Source organism: Mytilus edulis, chromosome 1 (genome assembly GCF_963676685.1).
Source record: "Mytilus edulis chromosome 1, xbMytEdul2.2, whole genome shotgun sequence".
In the NCBI taxonomy this organism is placed as follows: domain Eukaryota; kingdom Metazoa; phylum Mollusca; class Bivalvia; order Mytilida; family Mytilidae; genus Mytilus; species Mytilus edulis.
The window spans coordinates 61,499,977-61,521,835 of NC_092344.1; the positions used below are offsets into that span (position 1 = coordinate 61,499,977).

Consider the following 21,859-nt stretch of genomic DNA (forward strand, 5'->3'; position numbering starts at 1 on the left):
TTCAGTGATTGTTGTTGGTTTATGTATGTCATATCTGTTGTTTTCAAAATATTTTTGTTTTCGCAATTGAAATTTATCCAAGTCTTTATGTCGATGCTTTAATAAGTCGCCATTATGGTATGGGGTTGTCTCATTTTTGAAGGCTGTACGGTTGACTAAAATTGTGTATATCTTCTTCATTTAATTTTTACTGAAAGATATCTTATTTGGCAATCATACCACATCTCCCTCTGTATAATAGTAGTTTTACAAATGAAAACGTATAAGGGCAATGGTGGATACAGAAAGGTACAAACGATTGACAGAAACCAGCTTTAGCACAATTTACAGGATAGTGCGTGAATCTGAGTTTTCTTTACATAAATGTGAGTTACATTTGTGAAAATGACTGAATGTGAAGTATTAAGTTTTTTTCTTTTATTAAAAAAAAACATCTTTTCACAATTAATATGATTTTTTTAGGATCTCAAAAGGTGTTATCGTATTGAAGGTCGTGATTTTTCTTCTGAAGAGAATGAAAAAAAAGTATTGCAGCTGTTGCCTTGAGGAATTGTATATTGATGTTTGTATTAAACTTTATGAATCACAGTTGATAACTAACTTTCATACGAACATAACAAACAATCAACAGCTTTGCGAAACATAATATCTTTTTACAACCCAAATATTCAATTCTTGTGAAAATTCTAACGGTAATAATATGCCTTCTTAGACCCTTATATAAACAAATTTACTTAGTCATTTAATACTAATCCAAAAGGTATAAAAAGTGTGACAACTGTTCTTGGTTCAATGTAATCTATGTTCATTAACTTCATTGTGTTTATCATATTGCTTTTCCTGATTTGGGATAAAATTGTCTTTTACTTGAATTAACGTCTATAATTAATTAAACAAACATGCTGAGGTCATTACTTCATTCGGTAAATAACAGTTATAGTACGTATAAAACAAATGCATTTAGAAGTCATTCACTGAGGTCACCCCTGGATTTCGATGAAATTCGTTTTACACAGTCATTCGTTTTCTTTTTTTGTTTTGTATACTGGTGTTTGTCTTTTGGTCTTTTTTTTGCCATGATCGCGTTGTCAGTTATTTTTTGACTTTTTTGTCTGATTGACCCATGGAATCTTTTGTTTCTGTTGTAGAACAAGATTGATATAAATATCGCAAGCTTTCATTCTACACGATGTTGATAGAAAATTGTTATTTTCTACTGTTTTTATATTTGTAGGATGCTTTAAAGGTACCTGGGGAACAAACTGTTCCGATGCATGTCAACCTAAATGTATAGACCAACACTGCTATCCTGGAAACGGTTCCTGTGTTTGGGGATGTAATCCTCAGAACTGTTTAAATAACACATGCGATATACATACTGGTGCTTGTAGTGAGGGATGTTTACCTGGGTTATCTGGACAGTTCTGTAATAAGAGTAAATATTTTTAAATGTTTAATATACAAAAGAAGATGTGGTATTATGGCCAATGAGACAACTCTCAACAAGAGACCAAATGGCAAAGAAATTAATAACTATTAATCACCGTAAGGCCTTCGCCAATGAGAAAATCTCATACTGCATAGTCAGCTTTAATAGGCCCCGAAATGACAAATATAAAACAATTCAAACGAGACAACTAACGCCCTTATTTATGTACAAACAATGAACGAAAACCAAGCCTGTAACACATCAACAAACAAAAATCTACGAATTACAGGCTCCTGACTTGGGACAGGCACATACATATAAAAGGTGGCGGTGTTAAACATGTTAGCGGGATCCCTAACCTCCCCTAACCAGGGACAGTGGCGTAACAGTACATAATAAAAAAAGGATAAAAAAAAACGTCAAGGTAAAATCAAAAAGGAGAAGTACATAAATAGTTACAAGTTTAACTCTATCAATCAACGGAACAAATTAAAAAATGAAATGAAAAGAAACAGTATAATAATTGAGATCCACCAGCCAAAATGTGTAAACATACACCACAGAAATACAACTCATAGTTGATGAGGCAGTGGAAATATGTTCTACCTAACCAATATTTGTTGTTTTTTGCATATAGTTTTTCATTTTTTGACGATTTTATTAATAACTATCTATATTTGATTATCTAGCTGTGCGATGTACTTTACACACTTATACCTTAAAGTAAAATAAATGTACATTGAACTAAATTACTAGTCGTTGTTAAAAGCTTATATGCATTTTTTTCCTAATTTTTGCTAATTCTCTTTTTTAATGAATACGCTAGCTTACAGCTTACTGATATAACATTTTGAGCTTTATGTTTGTATTCACAATGATGTGTATTGTGTTATATTTCGTGTATTTATGTCATGTGAACATTTAAGTCGTCGTTAAAACTTGTTTATTACAGTATAGTTTACTGTTTCTTGTATTTATTCGTTTTTTAATGGTGTTTTGTTTTTTGTTTTACATTATTACTTGTATATCAATAACTGCATTACATGGAAGAATTCTAAGTACATTTGAAGCGGATTTAACTCTTAAATGAAATCGATTGTTGAAAATCGAGGAACTGAAAATAGAGGTAAAATGTGTACAATTAAATATAGGAAGATGTTGTATGTGTGCCAATTAGACAACTCTCTAACCAAGGCGAGTCATATAATGTTTACATACATAAATTTATTTCAGAATGTTAATTGATTTTTGTTGTTGTTATACATGTATTTATGAGAGAAACAGTTTTATTATTATAACAAAATAGTTCTGTATGAAGTTGATATGTGCATTTAATGAGAAGCTCTTCGATATGAAGTATGAAAAAATCAACAATGACTTATGGTCAAGAGACAAAAACAATCAAGAGTCCTCAACAATTAAATTAAAACCACTTATAATACAAAAAATGTCACAAATTATATAAGATCGTTTGAGACAAATACATCTTTAATGTCTAACAATTTGCACCAACTGTTATACTCAAAACAAGTGGTATTCAAAATCATGAATTGTGGTATCCGTAATTTCCAGTTGCAAATAGGTATGCATATTCAGAACGAGAGCAAGTTAGTTATACATAAAATCCTTACATTAGAAACGAAGGAACAGGGTGTTGTAATCCCTCAGCACAAAACATTAAATGTGATGCTGTATTGCAATTGGACATGCTTATCTAAATATCAGATCAGAAATAAAGTCGCCCTATTTTGCATTATATCTACTGTCAGGGTTAGATTTCAGATGATGAACATAATGATATAACTCCGTCAACCCTTTAGGAATACATGTCTGAAGGTAAGTTGAATTTAGTACTGCACGTCGGTTCTAAACACAAAATAGACTCATAATGAATAAACAAGGAAATGTTGATGGAACTTTCATTATGACATATTCCAAATACCGGTTGTATTTTGTTACATATATATATACCGTATATATTAGGAGTGACCCATTAATGTACGTAATGAAAGTAAAACTTTAAAAAGCTCATCTTCGCAATGTGGATATAATTAACTATCATGACAAAAACAAATATAAATTGTAACCATCATCCTTTGGAAAATGATAACTACTCTTTAGATAGACTGATCCATGTGGTCCGTCATGGTCAATCTCTGGGTACACGTCAAGACCTGATGATCCGTCCTTCTAATTTATCGATGCGTATTCCTTGTCCATAAATGTCGGCAATCAACGTATACACCAACATTTTTAAGAATTCCAGATTGAAGTAAAATGATTTTTACGAAATGAATTCTGTGTATAAGAACATAAATTGCCGATTTATCTCCTTTTTCTATCTATTGGAAAGCAATTGTAGTACGCCGTCTTGCGTGTACATGTATGCTGGAAATTTTTAAAGGAAAGGTGAGTTTAATAAACAAACAAAAACGGAGGACGCGCAGCTAGTAATTATTAATAATGACATTACAATAATAAGGAAAAGTGGTACAGGGCCGTAACTTGGGCTCGAATTCAGGGGAGGCAGGGGTTAGGGGGCCGCCAATGGGGTCCCCAAGAGAGGAGGGTTGGGGGGCATAGCCCCCTTCCATTTTTTTCTCTCTAAAAGTGACCCGTTTTCCTTCAATTTCTTTACCTTAAGAAACATCAGTATAACTTGAACCTGGAAGCAATTTTTATGCAAAAACAAGCTGAGATTGCTATTCGGGATGAGCCAAGGCTCCGTCTTGAAGGCTGTACTGTGAACTATAATTATTATTATCAAATACATTGTGACCGCGGATTTTTTTCTTAATAAAATCAGTGGCTAAATATGACCCTTACTTTAAGTAACATCAGTATTGCTGGATCCTGGAAGCAATTTTAATACAAACAATTATTATCTGTATTTAAAGATATTTTTGTTAGAAATCAAACTGGTAAGTTAAAAAAACATATAAAGCAAGATCATAGAATGCAAGATATTTTTTTATCGTGAACCTTGAATTTCAATATTGTTGAAAGCTGAATGTAACTATAACCGTTACAACGAATGGGAGTGTTTAAGGCTACTAAGGCATTGACCATAATGTTCTCATACGATCGGGAGACGTTAAAAAAAATGATATAGCAGCTGATTTAGCCGGTAACGAATTTCCGATATCATAAAAGAATAGATTCACAATACAAAGGGAACTTTCCCTGCTAAATAGAGCCCTAAATAAATGTGTTTTATTCAAATTTGTTTGAACCAAAGTTTCATATGTGTTCTCGTACGAACACTGAATAGCAGATGGACGGCCACACGAAAAAAATATATAAAAAATACTGAAATGTTTCACTATCGATCAAAAATCTGGGAACTGACATATATAACACTGTTAAAACTGTAAACTTGTGTTGTTTATAATATAAATTCAAGTTCTTCGTGAACATATTATCAATATTTCATTTTATTACTTCAAAGAAAAATTTTGGTGTAGACAATTCAGAAGAGGCAGTTGCCTTCCCTGCCTCATAGGTAGTTACGGCCCTGTGGTATCATTGAAGACAAACACGGCCAGATACCAAATAAAATGTGTGTAATCAACAAAAGGTCAACATACGGCTTTCAAAACTAGCCCAAACCTATCTATACAATATAGTACGGATTAAAACTTCCAACATCACTAGATAACAAAAACCCACTTCAAACGAATGATTTATGATATAACGATAAACAGATGATTAATACAACGGCTTCCACAGAATACTAGCCGGATTTAGTAACAGACTTTTATTTTCTAAGATCACATAAAACAAAGTAATTAAACAATGATCATACTAATTCAGATGGAAAAAACCGCTTGCATCATTCATGTCATCCATATATTGACTCTTTTCACACGTTTGTCTTCAACATGGAGATTGAACTTTTAGGATTGACGATGAACATTTCGTTTGAAAAGATATTTCTTTTTGAAATGTATGTAGTACGTGAAAATGAGTTTTAATACAACTACACTACTACCCCAAGGTTGAATGAAGAATAAAAGTAAAGTCATTACAGGTCTGGCTGTGCGGGATGAACAAGTACGCAGCAATGTACATTAAGGTTAAATCCAATGCTTACAGAATAAGCCATGCTTTGTGCACTTTAAGAATACTTGCGAAAACTCTTTGAGACACAACATATATAAAAAAGAAAAAATGGTATGATTGCCTATGAGACAACTCTCCACATGAAACAAAACGACATAGAAATTAACAACTAGAGGTCATTGTACGGTCTTCGACAATTAGCAAAGCAACATAGTCCAATAAACGTTTAAAAAACAACAGATTCAATACCATAACTTATACATAAAACATGGGCGAATGTCTGATGTTATAACCCACACATAAAGTATAAGCAAATTTCTACAGGTATAACCCGTACATAAAACATAGGTACATGCCTGAAGTATTTTTTTCTACTTGCGATGATGTTTCCTTCGAGTCCAATTAACCAAAATAGAATTTCATTCTATTCTCCAACAAAGTTCATTAGATTTCTTTATTTTACAGTTGTTTCGTGATTGGAACCATACATCAACTTTTCCATATATCTGGTGACTGTTTGTAAATGAAATATATCCATATATGACTTGTTATAAAAATGTAAGTAAAGTCATACCTATAAATAAAAAGGTTCTTCAATATTTACAAAAGTCCAATTTTGTTTGAAAAAAATATATAAATGCACTTCAAATTCATTATATTTGTAATCACTAAGAGCAATCTATTTTCTTTTAAAGAGTTTCCTATTTATATATATATATATATGTATAATTTAGTTTTTGAATGTAACGCTTCTTCTGGTTAGCTGACAGTATTTATTTTATCAGCTTATACAAATAATGTTTTCATGTGACCGTGCAGTCCTTAACGTTTTTCATGATTTACTACGGATTAAAATAAAAATTAAGCATTATCTTATAAGGAATGACTGTAATATTTGTTTCTGTCTATTCGAAATAACATACAAAGTGTGATGAACAATTTAAAATAAATCAATTCATGTTTACTGTCTTATATTTATACGTTTTGATAAACTTTATCTACATTGGTGTACCAAACATTAACCCATCATATATGTATTACAATTGGAATTTCATTAAAAAAGTTTAAATAAATTAATCAAGTAGGAATAAAGAAATGTAATGGAAAGACTTTTTGAACCCTTTGATTTTTTATATTATTTTATATTATTTGTCTAATATTATATTTTTTTATGTTGTTTTTATTATTCTTTTTGTCTCAAAGACACCTACAAGATATTCCCCTGAAAAAACAAAAGGCATTTAAATCAAATATTTTTAAAGCTTTGTGTTCTTACTTTGTCTGTTAAATATGTCACACTCATCATTATTCAATCCTATCAATACAATATAGTCGCTGAGGCACATTTACGAAAAATTCAAAACAAATAATTGCCTTTTCAAAATTCTCTAGTCAAGCTTGACCAAATTCCATTGTAAGCCCCTTACACAGAAAGCTACTAGGTACGTGTTACACGACAATGTACTTGCAGGGCGTTTAATACACAAAAAATAAACAGATGACCTAATTATATTTCAAGCCCGCCAAAACACTACAACAAATAAACTCGACTCCAATTAGAGCATAAAACATCCTGATGCAAATTGTCAATAAAAAGCTTATTGGGCCAAAATGAAATAAAATGTGATACTCAATTGCAATGATGTTTTGAAGCGATTTGTGATCCATATGCACTTCAGTTAAAATATCTTATAAATACATATCCTTCAGCAGAAGTTAAAACCGATGTATTCTTCATGTGGATGATTGGTCAATGTGATGCATTGCATTTTGTCCCATTTTAAACCATTTTCATTGCTTCATCAGAGCGGAAATTATTTGTGTGTTGTTGAGAAGAAATGGCTGTTAACGTCTGGAACTGTCAAATTGTTGTGAATATAGTTTTAAAGTTAATACATGTCTTACTATAAAAGAAAACTCCAATCTACGTAAGAGTTAATACTCTACATAATGACTTATTAATGATTTTATTCGAATTTCCGTTCCGGTTTGTCTGTTTTTTTGTTTTTTATCAGTAATGGCGTTTTCAGTTTATTTTAGATTTATGAGTTTGAATATCCCGCTGGTATCTAACGACCATCTTTTCAGATAAACTATTGGCGGTGATACCAATATACAAAACATGTACATAAATAAAGCCGTTCGTTTTCACGTTTGAATTGTTTTACATTCGTCATTTCGATGCCTTTTATAGATGATTATTTTGTATGAGCTTTACTCATTGTTGAAGGCCGTACAGGCTCGTGTGAAAAGAGACTTCATTGGCAATCACACCACATTTTTTATATATTGTTTTGTATTGTAAACAATAAATAGTTGTTTTTATACAATTAATATTTGTAATACTTTTATATAAATATGTACATACGATTTTATAGTGTTCACTAGATTTTGTTTATCAATGATCAATTCAAAGTTGTTATTTCTGGTCATACAAGTAAAATGTGTTGTATATGTATCGTAGTCCGGACTATGGGGTTTTTTAATTTGCTGTTTGTTCTTTATAATTATTTTCAACCTACCTGTTATTTCTATATTTTTAACCTTCATCAGCAAATCCGTTGTACTTTAAAAAAAGATGTGGTATGATTGCCAATGAGACAACTGTCCACAAGAGACCAAAATGACACATACATTAAAAACTATAGGTCACCGTACGGCTTTCAACAATGAGCAAAGCCCATACCGCATAGTCAGCTATAAAAGGCCCCGATATGACAATGTAAAACAATTCAAACGAGAAAAACTAACGGCCTTATTTAAAAAAAAAAAGAACGAAAAACAAATATGTACGACATAAACAAACGACAACCACTGAATTACAGGCTACTGACTTGGGACAGACACATACATAATTTATGTGGCGATGTTAAACATGTGAGTGGGATCCCTACCCTCCCCTAACCTGGGACAGTGGTATAACAGTACAACATAAGAACGAACATCAGTTGAAAAAGACTTAACTCAACAGATGGACAAAAATACGTGTAGACGTGGCCTGGTACGTATCCATCCCGACAACAAAAAGACAGTATGAACAGATCTGAGAGTACTCGCAGTTATCTGACAGCTAGCGCAAAGCCACTAACAATTGAAAACAAATCATGCATCTAAGACTAAACTATCAATCCGTACTCATCCAACATCAAATGGATTTAGTGTAAAGACGTCAAAAACAGTCAGAGAAAAACATGACCTTGTGCAATGCCAAGTTACAGGTATCGACAAATTGTAGATCCATGAATGTTTATATGTATATAATATGTGTATGGATATAAAAATATGTTTACAAACATTCTTTAAAGGATAAAGGTACTTGCTGTTACACATATCATATAACTTGATACTTGGTTTCATCGATGAGTTGTGATTTCGATTACCATAGTTTATGTTCTTATGGTTGAATATGGTGTGGTCTCTCTTAATCAAAAACAGAAGATAATAGAAATATATTTGCATTTATAGCTTGCATTTGATTATCTCATGTCAAATGTTCACAAATGTATGCATTATAGGATTTGAACGACTCTACGAACATCATTTAAATAAAATCCCTCATTATAAGGCTTTAAAAATATTGGCAATTTCTGGGAAAATGTTATCCTTATTGAGAAAAAAAAATCGCATAGATTATTTATCTGTTAATTATGAGTATTTGATTGTTTGTTCTTTTTATTCATCATTTACATCATAATCTTTGTGTCTGCTGGAACAACCCCTGTCATCAAATTTTTTTTTCGTGTGTTCCGGAATCTGGCAAATCAAGGAAATTACTTCAGACGCACAACATGTAGTAACTGTCATTTGCCACAACGACAATTAGGGGTTCAATTATAGATAAATCATAAAAGACAACATTTTGGAAGGTTTCGTTCGTTCTTTGATTTAGTTTTTATAGAAAAAAAATAAAATCATAAAATTCAGTAGTGTCCATGCTTACAATGGGTTCTAGATGTGTAATGAGGTACAATAAACCCTTCTTAGATACAAGGATTGAAATTTTATGTTTACACTAGACGGGCGTTTTGTCTGCTTCAGTGCATGACGCTCGAATAAACAAATGTTTAAAAGGCCAAATAAAGTACGGGGATGAAAAGCATTGACGATCAACAATTACTGAAAGTTTTGCCAAATACAGCTAAAGTAACCTATTCTAAAGCGTTATTATATGATAAACAAACATAATAATTAAATCTTCTTGTTGTAGTTTAGTTTACAAATGTATGTGGTGACAGAAGTTTAGATGTCACATTCTTTGAGAAAAAAGAATTTTCATGAACAATACAACTATTTATCAGTGTTTAACTACGACAAGTTATTCAAATCACAGCATGGTTTCATCACAACCTTTTCGTGTTAAATATAAAACTTATTTACCCATGGTTATTTTTTGTTATCATGTTACCTGTCAATCATATCGAATGATTTACTTGACAAATAAATGATATGTGGTTTCTATTTGTATACCCTACATATATGTGTATTGTTTGCGTGTATTTGATTTTCTGATATGCATATTTCTCATAAACAAGTTATACGAACCTTGATATCAAATGTTTTCAAATTAATTGCATTTTTAACAGGAGCAGTTTGATTAACTCTGTATCGTGTTGATTTTTTTTAACATTTTTAGCTCACCTGGCCCGAAGGGCCAAGTGAGCTTTTCTCACCACTTGGCGTCCGTCGTCCGTCGTCGTCGTCGTCCATCGTCGTCGTCGTTAACAATTTACATTTTGAACTTCTTCTAGAGAACCACTGAATGGAATGGAACCAAACATGGCATGAATGTTCCTTATGAGGTGCTGACCAAGTGTTGTTACTTTGTAGCCGATCCATCATTCAAGATGGCCGCCAGCGGGGGACTTAGTTTAACATAGGATCCTATTGGAAATGCATACAAATGACTTCTTCTAGTGAACCACTGAATGGAATGACACCAAACATGGCATGAATGTTCCTTATGTGGTGCTGACCAAGTGTTGTTACTTTGTAGCCGATCCATCATCAAAGATGGCCACCAGCAGGGGACTTAGTTTAACATAGGACCCTATGGGAAATGCATACAAATGACTTCTTTTAGAGAACCACTTAATGGAATAAAACCAAACATAGCATGAATGTTCCTTATTGGATGCTGACCAAGTGTTGTTACTTTGTAGCCGATCCATCATCCAAGATGGCCGCCAGCGGGGGACTTAGTTTAACATAGGACCCTATGGGAAATGCATACAAATGACTTCTTTTAGAGAACCACTGAATGGAATGAAACCAAACATGGCATGAATGTTATTTATGAGGTGCTGACCAAGTGTTGTTACTTTGTTGCTGATCCATCATCCAAGATGGCCACCAGCCGGGGACTTAAGTTAACAAAGGACCCTATGGGAAATGCATACAAATGACTTCTTTTAGAGAACCACTGAATGGAATAAAACCAAACATAGCATGAATGTTCTTTATGGGATGCTGACTAAGTGTTGTTACTTTGTAGCCGATCCATCATCCAAGATGGCCGCCAGCGGGGGACTTAGTTTAACATAGGACCCTATGGGAAATGCATACAAATGACTTCTTCTAGAGAACCACTAAATGGAATGAAACCAAACATAGCATGAATGTTTCTTATGGAGTGCTGACCAAGTGTTTTTACTTTGTAGCTGATCCATTATCCAAGAAGGCCGCCAGCGGGGGACTTAGTTTAACATAGGACCCTATTGGTAATGCATACAAATCACTTCTTCTAGTGAACCACTGAATGGAATGAAACCAAACATGGCATGAATGTTCCTTATGTGGTGCTGACCAAGTGTTGTTACTTTCTAGCTGATCCATCATCCAAGATGACCGCCAGCGTGGGACTTAGTTTAACATAGGACCCTATGGGAAATGCATACAAATGACTTCTTTAAGAGAACCACTGAATGGAATGAAATCAAACATGGCATGAATGTTCCTAATGTGGTGCTGACCAAGTGTTGTTACTTTGTAGCCGATCCATTATCCAAGAATGCCGCCAGCGGGGGACTTAGTGTAACATAGGACCCTATGGGAAATGCATACAAATGACTTTTTTTAGAGAAAAAGTAAAATCACAAAAATACTGAACTTAGAGGAAGATCAATTGGGAAAGTCCATAATTACATGGCAAAATCAAATAACAAAACGCATCAAAAACGAATGGACAAAAACTGTCATATTCCTGACTTGGTACAGGCATTTTCAAATGTAGAAAAAGGTGGATTAAACCTGGTTCTATAGCGCTAACCCTCTCACTTTAATGACAGTCTCATCAATTTCCGATATTTTTACATTGATGCGTTAAATAAACAGACACAACAAATATAATAGTCAAAATATGGGTACATCAGTCATCATCGTTTAACAATTTTAAAAGGAACAATTTAACAGAACACAAAAACATCTACTATCTACGAACACATTTATTGAGTGTCTGACGTCAGAAAATTTTATACGTCACATAAATTTGTCGTTCAATGTGCGTACAAACAATATAAAAATTTTCATGGGAATGTTAGCATACACCACTAAATGGTATAAAACCAAACATTGCATGAATGTTCCTTATGAGGTGCTGACCGAGTGTTGTTACTTTGTAGCCGATCCATCATCCATGATGGCCGCCAGCAGGGGACTTAGTTTAACATAGGACCCTATGGGAAATGCATACAAATGACTTCTTTTAGAGAACCACTGAATGGAATAAAACCAAACATGGCATGAATGTTCCTTATGAGGTGCTGACCAAGTGTTGTTACTTTGTAGCCGATCCGTCATCCAAGATGGCCGCCCGTGGGGGACTTTTGAATGAAATTAAACATGTTCCTTTCCTTATAAATGAGGTTGTGTTGTCACTTTTAGCCAAATTTTATATTTTTTCATATGATTTCAAAAACCCAAGTAGAATCAGGTGAGCGATACAGGCTCTTGAGAGGCTCTAGTTATACATTACTAGTCATTATTATAATGTTTACATGTAACAACCGTTGCAATCATACGGTTGCGAAGCTTCAAGAAAATTTTCGAGATTTTTTAGTCGTTGCTTTGTCAGTCGTTCGTTTTTCCATCCATTTTTAACAATTAGGAATAGAATAACATTTGTTCATTATCTGATGAAAACTGAAAAAGTTAAAAGAAAAAAAAAGCCTTTTATTTAACAGGTCAAAGTAAAAGGTCACTGTAACTCAAATGTGTATATCAAAAGATTTACAGAATATGCTACCTTAACAAGAACGTAATTTTTACTCTTTGTAGAAAAAGGAATTGCAAAATAAGCCTTTGCATGGTTTTTTTATTGGTTAAAGTTCATTATCAGCCTGAGGGTTATTCGAAGTATTTGTTTTGAGGAGGAAAAGGTTTGATTTCAATTGTAATATAACTTTAAAAGGTGGAATATATAGAAAATTGAAAAGAAAGAGCCTTCGATTTCAAGATCATAGAACAAACTCCCTGCTTTTAAATTATAAAACATACAGTCATGTCTGTTTTTGTTTTAAGGTGACCAATTCAAGTTCACTATTTATATTAAAGTGACAGCTAGTTGGAGAAGAACACCTGCTGTTCTTTTTGAGATCTTTAAATTTAGGTTATAGTTATAGTTACAAAAATTGACAGCAGATCAATTGTATGCATTTGCTAATTTTGAAATTGCTTAAGTGTGGCCTTTCAAGGAACTATATTGTATCTTTTTTAAAGGGACCAAAAAAAAACAGTTTCAGTATTCTGAAGTGGCCCGTATGAAAAGCATGTCAACATTGAGATTTTATCAAATCTAGGGTTATTGGTTTTTTTCCGGAATACTGTTTAGCGTTTGAAACCCAATATCTGCCGAATAATTAACAAAGGTCAGGGGATGCCGTTTAAATTTTTAAGGAGTGTTCCAAAATATTTTTATTACTAGGGACTCTAGATCTGTAGAAAGAATTTATTACCATTTTTTAACTATTTTAGACAATGAGGCTATTGATTAATGTTCGGTTCAGAGTGAATTGATAGGCTGAGTGTGAAAACATTCGTCTTATTTTTATTAGACTATGAGCATGATATGCATGAAGAGTATTCAAGCCAAATTAAAAAGAAGATAAAAAAAATATTGTAGAAAAAAACATCTTAACTGTCTTCTTTATCAATTTAATATTAGGATTGATATTAACTATAGGTTACAAAAAGAAATTGAGAATGCGTAAATTGATTCAGAAGGCTTGTATGAATACAAAATGGACAGACAAACAAGAAGGACAGGGTATAATGGTTGCAGGAGAAACACATAGAACATACCTCTTTTAACTAGGAAATCGTCATCTACAATTGGAAACACTACACAAATCTTTCCGAGTCAACTGATCCTTGTGGTAATGATGATCCTGAAGAATTCTTTAACACAAAAATGTAAAATGTCGACAAAATTCTTCCAGGATTGGAGTTCTGAATTATCGTTAAATTTTGTAATATTAATAATGTTTTTAGAAATACTTCAAATGTTTTAAATCCTTATATATACAGATAAGGATACGTTGTATGATTGCCGATGGGACAACTTTCCACAAAATTATCCATTGAGTGGATGTGAGCAACACATGTGAATTAATAACATCGTACCTTTATTTGGGTCTGTAAGGGTTTTATCAAATTTTATTTTGAGGTAAAACCAATAATCAATATACATCTTGTAAAAAAATTCTAAAATATTCCATTAAAAAACTAAGAAATGAAAAATAAAATAATACGCTTTGCTTTACCTCTCTTCTTGTCATAAACCGTTTACGAATTTAGGTCTTGTAAATCCTTTCAGATGCTTGTGTTTAGGCGTTCCTGATACAGGGTAATATCGAAAAACGCTCCGAAAGTACACTGTCTTAAGTTATTTTCATGTTTTAGCACTTGGTCAATACAACTGCCGGTAGAATATTAGTACCTGAATGCATTAAAACTCAGAAGGCAGTGTTTTCGAAATTGGCATCATTAATTACAGTTTTTTTACAACTTTTAGGTTCCGTCTGGTAATAAAGCTTACAAGTGTGTATGTCCTATACATGTACATCATTGCCTTTCAGATGTTCAAATTTGAGCATTCCTAATCATTATATCAATATTCATGACAAAGTAGATATTTAGGGGCACTCGTTTTTATGTAATTTGCAAATTAGGGTATACGTTTATATGATTGGTCGAGAAAGCTTCTGTTAGTGGCTCTTGTCGATATTTATTTTTCGATAGACGGCGTGGACGGAACTTCTTTTTGTAATCTATATAACCAAGATGGGTATGGCTTCCGAAGCTACACAAAACACCTTACAAATATAGATCTATTTCGTCTTCAAGCCATTGTTCCACTACTAAATTGTCTATTCTTCTTACCAGTACACATGGTACAATTAAAAAACCTGATAATAGATTGTTCAAATAAGGCCTTCGAAAATAGTGGAATTAATTACTTTTGGAGTGTCAAGAACTCGTTGGAAGTACTGGATAAATTGCATGCTTAAGGTAGATAGGGTGTCTTCCTCCATCTTGGATTTTGAAATACCAGAAAACAAGGTCTATATCTTTGATAAAATGTGCAAATTTTGAGACAAGTAGGTAATTCATGTGTAAGATTTTTAATTATGATACAGAAAATGCAATGTTTTATCATATTTATGGTTGTATTTTACCATTAACCGAAAACCTTTTGTTTGATTCAATTTTTTCCAACTTTGCCAAATAAGGGGAGATAACTCAAATGCAAGGGCAGATAATTCAGATTGTGTTATTTTTACAATAGAAAGTGTTACGAATTTACCCATTTTATTATGTAGCAAGAAAACGAGTTCGGTTACCCCCATTTTTCTTTTTCTTATCTGAAAGAATAATATTGCAGCCATCTTCTCATATGTTATCTAAAAATTCTATGGTGTAGTTTTCGTTTTTATGAGGAAAATTTGGTTTTCCATGCATATTCAATACTAAATCTGACAATTTTGCACAACCTGTAGTGTGAAAATAAGTCCGGTGACCCATTCTTTTAATTTAATGTTTTGAAACAAGCAGGTTATAAACTACATTTTGGCAAATTATCAAAAAATTCTATGGATTATAATTTAGACACCCCTTTGAATCTGTTCAAAGTTTTGATTTTTCTATCCTATATACCACATTGCCTCACATTCTCATTAAGAAAACATTCACACACCTAGTAAGATGGGCATTTCAAAAGTTAGAATGTGAATATATATGTTCAAACTCTTTTAGGTCATTTTTTAGTAGCAATAAACAAAAAAACTATGTCAATTGGACATGCTTTGATACGATATCTGCCCTTGAATTTTTACTAGATAACATTTTTATTCGCTTTGGAGATTCTGTATACCGTCAGGTTATCGGAATTCCAACTGGGACTAACTGTGCACCACTTATTGCGAACCTGTTTTTGTATTGCTATGAGTTACAATTGATGACAAAAATAAGCAAAGACCACTTTTAGATATTTGGATAATATTTTGACTCTCAATAATGACGACTTCAGTATGTATACTAAAGAAATTTATCCTGTTGAACTTACTTTAAAAAAAGCTAACACTAACAATGACCACTGCCATTTCCTCGATCGTGATATATATATCACTAATGGAAAGCTTAATACTAAAATTTATGATAAAAAAGATGATTTTTCATTTCCTATCGTTAATTATTCATTTTTAGATGATGACGTTCCCTTGTCGCAACTTACGTTGTTTATACATCCCATTTTGTACGATTCGCTCGTGTATGTAACAATGTTTTAGATTTTAACGAGAGAAATTTAAGTAATACTGAAAAATTATTACACCAGGGTTTTCGATATCACAAACTAGTCAAAAGATCATCGGTATAAGGACATAATTCGTAAATATAGCTCAACATACAGACTTCTTATACATTTAGGTATTTCACCTCCATTTTTTATGGAAATATTCTTTATAAAGCACAAAAATGTCAGCATTCACCTCAGAAACTAACAAAACCTTTGAATAGACTTATAAATAAGGGATATAGGTACGATACTGTTGTCAGGTCATTAAAGATGGCATATTTTGGCGTTAATATTGATTTACTTATAGGGTCTTTGCATCGGAACTAAACACATTTATTCAAAAACCAGTTGTTGGCATGCCACGGGTTATGTTCTTCTCATATATGTTATGATGGTATGCTACTTAACTCCTAACTGAAAGGATTGTGCCTGATATTCATATGATGAAATCATAATCTTTCAATCAGTTTAATTGAAGTCTGGAGCTAGCATGTCAGTTAACTGCTAGTAGTTTGTTGTTATTTATGTATTATTGTCCTTTTGTTTATTTTCTTTGGTAACATCTTCTGACATCAGACTCGGACTTCTCTTGAACTGAATTTTATAATGTGCGTATTGTTATGCGATTACTTTTCTACATTGGATAGAGGTATAGGGGGAGGGTTGAGATCTCATAAACATGTTAAATCCCGCCGCATTTTTGCGCCTGTCCCAAGTCAGTATCCTCTAGTCTTTGTTAGTCTTGTATTATTTTTAATTTTAGTTTCTTGTGTAAAATTTGGAGTTTAATATGGCGTTCATTATCACTGAACTAGTATATATTTGTTTAGGGGCCAGCTGAAGGACGCCACCGGGTGCGAGAATTTCTCGCTACATTGAAGACCTGTTGGTGACCTTCTGATGTTGTCTTTTCTATGGTCGGGTTGTTGTCTCTTTGACACATTCCCCATTTCCATTCTAAATTTTATGATAATAAAAATCCGGTTCGTCGTTATGAAGTCTTTTTACACTTTGTGTTTTTCGTTAGAATAAAAATTAACAAGAAACATTCATTTGAATGATTATAAGACATTGTTGTAGTAAGTTTTTTTTTAACATATACCAAATGTTATTGAATACTTTATTTTTACGTTTAAATAAAATCGTGTGGTATGACACAAAAAAGAAAGAATGGTACATTATTGTACATGTTACAGAATGAAAACATATTTTTTTTAGAAAAACAGGAAAAGACAAAACAAATAGAAAACACTTCAATTTTATGTTTCTTATAACTTAGGGTTTGTGAATTTTTATTAGACTGTTTGTACTGTATTCTTTTATCAAAAGAGTTATTATTGTATGTTTTTTTCTCTTCAATTCTATAATAGAAAAGCTACAACGCGAGAAAACTCTTGACATACACCTGAATAAACAAATATGAACAGATAACGTAAACAGTAAATAATGTCACAAACACGTTATCATCAGAATAAAAGTTTCATATTAATCACGACGAACATTTTTTTTTAATAGTTATCAAATGTACCAGGATTATAATTCAGTACGCCAGACGCGCGTTTCGTTTACATTAGACTCATCACTGACGCTCAGATAAAAAAAGTCATCAAGCCAAACAGGTTGAAAGTTGAAAAGCAATGAGGACCAAAAATTCCAAAAACGTTGTGCCATATACGGCTAAGGTAATCTATTTCTGGGACAAGAAAATCCTTAGTTTTTCGGAAAATTCTAAGTTTTGTAACACGAAATTTATAAAAATGACCATATAATTGTTTTCATGTCAACACCGAAGTGCTGACTACTGGGATGGTGATACCCTCGGGAAGGAAACGTCCACCAGCAATGGCATAGACCCAGTGGTGTAAACGAGATTAACTTAAACTGTTATGCAAATCAATTTAAGCTTATATCACAATAGTTTAAAGCTTATATCATATGTCAAGCTTTTTGACAAACATTTTAAATGTTACTTTTATTTTTTGGAGTGTTGATGAAAAATAATTCTTTTCACATATATTCATTCATATATATATATATTAGTTGTTCTTGAATATATAATAAGAAAACTCTAATTTCACCTACAAATATCGTAAAGATGTTGACATATTCCACTAAATCCCGACATACCTTCTGTGCATTTTGTCGTTCTGTATTATTTCATTATTTTATTTTTATTTTTATTAATGAAAAGGGGGCACAAATGCAACTTAATTGGTTTGTAAATATTTTAAAATGTGTACATCTAGTACTAAAATGGAGGTCAAATGACGAAACACAATACTAATGTGTTGTGCTTCATTGCTCATTGTTAAAATTGTGTTTCGTTGAAATGAAACATGAGACAAATCAAAATTACTTCCTGTTTGATACTGCATTTAAAATCAACGTGTTTCTGATGGGAGGTACGTTTTTCAGTAAGTACAGATTAACTAATTGATAGATCATTTGGTGCATTTGATTGAAATGTTGCTGCTTTATGTGTGTAATATATATTTTTTTAAAGACTTATTTAAAAGAGTAAGGTCATATCAGTATGTTGCTTATTCATAATGACTTTTAAATGATAATTTAGATTTCAGTGTGTAAGCCTATACAACTTGACCTAACATCAATTTATTTATTGTGTAGATTCACTGACTGTATATAAAAGAAAATGCTGGGGTATGGAGGATTAAACGTTTAAGATCATGTTAAATCACGCCGATTTATAAATGTGACAGTCTTAAGTGTATCACTAGTAATTAAAGTGTTGTCATTTGTTGCTCTCTGTTATGAAATAATTTACTCTTCGCTTATTGTTTTGTCATAAATTAAGCTTTTAATATTTAATGTATGAATAGTTTCAATCAATATCATGTGGGAAGCTGACCATATGGGTTGGGCTTTGCCAAAAGTGGTAATCCGTCGTCTGGTTACCTATAGTTGCTAAAAGAACCTTCTTAAAACTCGGTTGGCAATCGTATCACATCTTTTATTACTATATAGGTCATTGTCAGAGAAACAAATAGACATAAAAGCGAAAAGTAATCAGCGGTCTTCAACAATCAAATCATAATCTTAATAGAAACCTCATTTTTATGTATTGTATAATCTGGGCCTTTTACAAAAAATGTGGATTTTCTTGTACAATCAATATTTGTAAAAAAAGTATAAATATTTTTATCCAATTTTTAGATACACAATTTAGTTTTTGGTGTGTGTAACAAGTTCCAGCAAATTCAATATGAAATTTAGCTACAGAAATTGCTTCCAGTGGGTTTCAAAGGGTTCAAAAAACCCTAAAGTTGCTTGTACGAAATTGAAAAACTAGTCATTTTTAAATGCTGGTTTTAATACCCAGCGGAAATTATTATTTTTCTTTTGTTATTATGAATATATAGGTATCACTGCAGGTATGTATACACAAATACAGGGAATTATTAGATTTTATTAGCATTTTTTTTTACTTTTCATTTCGTACTTAAAAAAATGTCAACTACATAACACAAATGAAATAATATTGCCAATAAACAACTAATTATATCCCTTGTAACTAAGGAAGTGCTCTCTACTTACTCTTCATCCTCTGATGACGTGCTTAAAGTTACAGGATGACATCATGGATTCATTTCATTATAGATTAGTTTTGGTGAGTACAAATTACTCCGTAATTTTATTCTATGTCAACTTTGTAACAGCAAAAACATTGATAAATTTTGGCACAAATATTTTTTTTTACATAAATCATTCAAAGTCTATAATACTGACTCTAATTCAATAAAAGCCATTTATCTGGTAGTATTATGGTCAAGAAAAACATCCAAAAACCACAAATAGGTCAACTACATAACGGTCAACTACATAACGCAGTGAATCGTTATGTAGTTGACAAAAAGCGTTATGTAGTTGACAATCATGACAATGCTGAATTAAATTCACTTTAAAATATGTTTCTAAAAAGTGTCATTTTAACTGTTTTGAAAAAAGTGTGATGATTTTTATGGAAATATATATCAAGCAAAATGTAAATATTATTAAAAAAAAATTAGGGACCGAAACTAAATCCGTTATGTAGTTGACATATGTCCCATACTTCATTGTACTGTTGTTTCTATGTTATTTTTTAAAATATTTTTGTAGTAGCATTTAAGATTGCATATTTTTATTTCAGGTTGTATTGTTGTTAAACTATTCAATTTCATATATTAAAGTCAAAAACTGAATATTTTTTTTGTATTGTTATTTCACAACTGAAATATCCACATTTTTTGAAAATGACCCATCTATGCTTTTTAAAAGTGATCTAAGAAACATGAATACTTGTATGGGCTTAAGGATGAACTGAGGTGAAATAAGAATAAAACTATAATTCAAAATTGATACTATAGATCGGAATAACATCATTTAAGGAACAAATTAAAATATTGAAAGGATATGGATCTCCTTTTCCATATATTTCATTTTTACAATAAGGCGGGAAAAGTCCTTAAATTTAATTTGGTATTATTTGGTTCTCAAATCGAAAGAAAAAACGAATCTGCTTATATTTTGGGAAAGGAACTTTTATGAGCTATTGAAGTCTTATTTTAAAAGAAAAATGGGTGCTTTGGAGCAAAGTATTTTATCCGGTATAGAAGTGAAAAACAAAGTCCGAACATCTGACATCAATAATTAAACCTCACTTAATTACCAAGAATTAAATCATGATTGCTTATAGACTTAGAAGTTATAAATAGTAGTTAATATCTTTTTTGTGAAAATATGATAAACAAAGATTACATCAGGAAAATACGTGTGGGCAAAGAAAACAAAACTGTCATAAATTCTATCAAAAATCAGGTTTAACTATTTTCGTCTACATTATGAAGTCACTGAGGACGAATTTAGTAAACATATGTTTTAACTGAAACACATGTAAGCACATGTTATTATATATTTCATGAAATATATACCCAGTTTTCGTATTGAAATAAAGAAGATTTTTGTGGCCAAGATTGTGATTATGTGCACCAACTCCTTAATTCATAGATAAATAGGCATTATTGTCGGGATTTATGTACTCTTTTCGAAGTAATTGCCGACGTCAATTTATTTTCAAATTTGCAATCATTAACAAAGAGGCAGACAGAAAAAAAAGGCAACAGGAAGATCGCCATTTTAAGATTTGAAAAAAAAATAACTTTAGATATCAAACGATGATTAGATGTATTTTTGTAAATATGCCTTATACATAATATATCACCTATTAAAATTATCATAAGACATCTTATACATGTATCAGGTTTCCAATTATGGCTGAAATGAAAATGTCTTGCTTCCCACGCTTCTTCTTTTATATCACATGAAAAAAGGTAATGCTATAAGAATAATTCAATACGTCATACAAAAAACAAGATTATTATGTATTTCATTGTTGACATAAGCTATTTAACAATAATAACACTGGTGTGATAAATTTGACAATAAGCGTCAAGTTTCCTTTGATGCATAGTATCAGAAAAGAAAGAGGATAGAGTTTCTTTTTAAATAGTGTCCCCGTCTTCTGGAAATATAACGCTCAATATAACTTTTGCTATTTTTATATTCATTCCGTCAATCAT

The 21,859-nt window shown here is 31.9% G+C and overlaps 1 protein-coding gene across 3 annotated transcripts in view; it reads left to right on the top strand.

Annotated features, from left to right (window-relative positions):
• The window catches only part of LOC139514698 (uncharacterized), a 103,655-nt gene that overhangs the window by 16,732 nt on the left and 65,064 nt on the right, over positions 1 to 21,859 (top strand). The window contains exon 1 of one of the 3 annotated variants that reach the window (XM_071304243.1): positions 18,600 to 18,694. The exons of the other annotated variants lie outside the window; for them this stretch is intronic. The gene's annotated coding sequence lies outside the window, so the exon portion shown is untranslated. Of the gene's footprint in view, positions 1 to 18,599; positions 18,695 to 21,859 lie in introns of those variants that run through there. 3 annotated transcript variants of the gene reach the window in all.